The following is a 3,476-nucleotide window of genomic DNA, read 5'->3' as shown; positions in this document are numbered from 1 at the left end:
GACACTGCTTTGATTGAAGAAAATTGATCACTTTCTCTTCTAATTAATTATTTGCCTTTAGGAGTGTGAGAGCTTATTGGGAATTAACTTTGCAGATGTCAATTTTGCTAAATTTTATTCATTGAACAATTAAACTAGAAGTCAACAAGAGAAATATATAAAAATAAGTTGAATATACTTTAAAAAGTTAATCATTTAAAAGAAAATTAGAAAATACTCCTTGTTCATTTGTTTCTCAACCATACCCAGTGCTTTTCAGGCTTTGCTCCTGGATCCATGCTCAATAATTACTCTTCATGGTGCCTGGATCATATGGGGTGCAAGAAATTGAAATGGGGTTGGCCATGTGAAAAGTTAGTACCATAACTCCTGTGCTATCCCTCCAACTCTGAAAATATTATTATTCAAGTAAAAAATGAAAATAGTACACTAAAGTCTTTAGGATATAACTATGGCAGTGCTTAAAGGAAAATTTAAAGGACTCAATGATTATGATTGAAAAGAAGAAATTTTGTGCTCGGTTCGGGAGCACATATACTAAAATTGGAACGATACAGAGAAGATTAGCATGGCCCCTGCTCAAGGATGACATGCAGATTAGTGAAGTGTTCTATATTTTTTAAAAGAAAAAAAAGGAAAATTTTTATCAATATGCTAAGTATGACATTAAAATAAAAAATTAAACATAAAACAGTAAAAATGAAATTCATATTACAAAGTATACATTACATAAATGAGAAAAGTAATCAAGAAAATTTAGAAACCAAGTACTAATGCTTTGAATTGATAAAATTCTGGATATAGAAAAAACATTTAGTAAAAAAAATTCCAGAATTTATGATGAAATAGAGAACATCATCAAAAATGCCTCAAATACCAAAAGGGAAATTTTTCGCTTTAAGATAATTATGTCACTAATTATATCACTTAAAAATTCTATGAAACATAGCCAGGAGTAACCCCTGAATATCACCGGGTGTGACCCAAAAATAAAAATAAAAATAAAAACATTCTATGAAACATTGAGGAAGAAGTAATAAAAATACATATAAAGTCATTTCAGAAAATAAATAAAATTGTAGTAGATTTTGTTTTTATAGTTACCTTCAGAATATAAGGAGTTTATATTTGTTGTTTGAACCATTGAGACAAATGCATTTTATTATAACATTTTAAATCAGACTGAGATGATTATGATTATTTACATATCTTTTTTTTTTTTTTTGTTTTTGGGCCACACCCTGCGGTGCTCAGGGGTTACTCCTGGCTGTCTGCTCAGAAATAGCTCCTGGCAGGCACGGGGGACCATATGGGACACCGGGATTTGAACCAAACACCTTAGGTCCTGGATCGGCTGCTTGCAAGGCAAACACCGCTGTGATATCTCTCCGGGCCCTTATTTACATATTTTAATGAGGCTTTTAAAACTTATATGACCCTAGTACCAAAAGAAGGAAAACTAAATTATGAATGAATTAAAAATATATTCCTCAACTCAGTAATATATAAAATTATCATGTTATGCTCAAGTGAAATTTATTCCAAAAAGCCAAGGTTATAATTCATTGTATTAATAAACTATACGTAAAACAATCTCACTAAATAGAAAAAGCATAATTAATTACACATTTACTCATGTCATAACTTCTTTAGTAATTATTGATTGACACTGAAGTTATTTCATATTTTGGTTGTTATAAATAATACTACAGTGAAAATGAGCTACCTCCATCTTTTTAAGTTAATGTTTAATTCTTTCAGCTGAATATCTAGAACACATGGTAATTTTATTTTCAATTATTGGAGGAACACGTATGCTATGTGGTTATCAGTTACTGGTTGTTCTAATATACAGTTCCAACAGTGAATGACCCTGACAAATCTGTTTTGAACTATAATTATATATTTATCTACAATTATAGTGTTAATCTAAAAATACCTTAATTATTAGTAATGTCTAACATCTTTTCATGTACCCTTTGTCCAATATATTTCTTTAGAAGACTGTCTATTCAAATTCTTCACTCATTTTTTAATAACACTTTTTTTTTTTTTGGACCACATATGGACATGCTCAGGAATTAATCCTGGCTATGTGCTCAGAAATTACTCCTGGCAGTGCTCAGGAGACTATGAGATGTTGAGTATTGAACCCTTGTCAGACATGTGCAAGGCAAATGACCTATATGCTGTTCTATCATTCCTGCCCCTTTAATAACCATTTTTTACCTTTTTTGAAACTATTTGATCTTCAGAGTTCTTTATATATTTTTACAGTTCTAGAGATTGAAGCTAGGTCTCTTGTTTGAAAGGTATTTAGTTTACTATTGAGCCACATTAATGTACAACAATGACTGTTAATAAATACAACAAACTGAAAACCACCCCAAATTTTGCCACCTTATCCATTGGTCAGTAAATTATTGTACATCTATTATCATTGTGAACATTTTCATTGTTAGAAAGTTCTGATGCTTTTAACTCAAGGATGAAAACCATATATTGTATAATTTTCTGTAGCCTACTGAATAAAAGATAAAATTATAAGGATAAATACAATTATAAGAATAAAAATAAAAATATATATAATATATACGAGAAAAATTTGGGAAGAAGACATTTTTTCCAGCCTCTGGAAGAAGACATTTTTATGTTGTTCATTGTTTATACTGATTGTAATAAAAGAAGCCTGGGGCCGGAGAGATAGCATGGAGGTAAGGTGTTTGCCTTTCATGCAGAAGGTTGGTGGTTCGAATCCCGCATCCCATATGGTCCCCTGAGCCTGCCAGGGGTGATTTCTGGGTGTAGAGCCAGGAGTAACTCCTGAGCACTGCCGGGTGTGACCCAAAAACCAAAAAATAAATAAATAAAAGAAGCCTGCTGTCTACATTTGTCAAATTTATCAAATGATTTATCTTAAAATGATATATTTTGTATGCAGTTGTAACTCAGTAAACCTGACTTGGAGACAAAAGTGAAAAGAAATATGAGATGATGCAGACATGTCAGTTTTCACTGGGTATTTTATTTTTATATTTCGAGTATTAAGTAGATACTGAATTAGGTTTATTATCTCATCTGTTTCCATCTTAGTTACCTTTTTATTCAATTGAACTTAAGGTAAAAATGTCAAGAAATTTTATCCAGGAAGGACAGCAAGAATTTTATTTATTTCCTTTGTTACACTCATGCATGTTTTTCTTGTCTGTTCCCCATGGATAAAAGTTACAATTATGCCAGGATGCTTTGTTCCATTAGTATCCCTTTGTTTTTGGGCCCTGTAATCAGAATGACTATTCAGGATTAGGAATGCCTAGCTATTATTGGTTTATTGTTCAACACTATCAATCCTGGCTCTTTTACGTACTGTCCACCTTAATTCATCCTCAAATTATTAAATTTGAATGTGCATATTTTTTCTGCCAAAATTATGACTGATGTAAGATTCAACTCTTAGTCTCATCACATTTCAGGTG

The 3,476-nt window shown here is 31.4% G+C and overlaps 1 non-coding gene across 1 annotated transcript; it reads left to right on the top strand.

Annotated features, from left to right (window-relative positions):
* The first annotated feature begins 513 nt into the window (after positions 1-513).
* On the top strand, positions 514-620 carry LOC126012860 (U6 spliceosomal RNA). Its single transcript, XR_007497212.1, has one exon. It is a non-coding gene; the product is annotated as a U6 spliceosomal RNA (small nuclear RNA).
* Positions 621-3,476: the final 2,856 nt, after the last annotated feature.

Source organism: Suncus etruscus, chromosome 6 (assembly GCF_024139225.1).
Source record: "Suncus etruscus isolate mSunEtr1 chromosome 6, mSunEtr1.pri.cur, whole genome shotgun sequence".
In the NCBI taxonomy this organism is placed as follows: domain Eukaryota; kingdom Metazoa; phylum Chordata; class Mammalia; order Eulipotyphla; family Soricidae; genus Suncus; species Suncus etruscus.
Note: the sequence above shows the minus strand (reverse complement) of the source record. Positions and strands in the feature narration are given on the sequence as shown.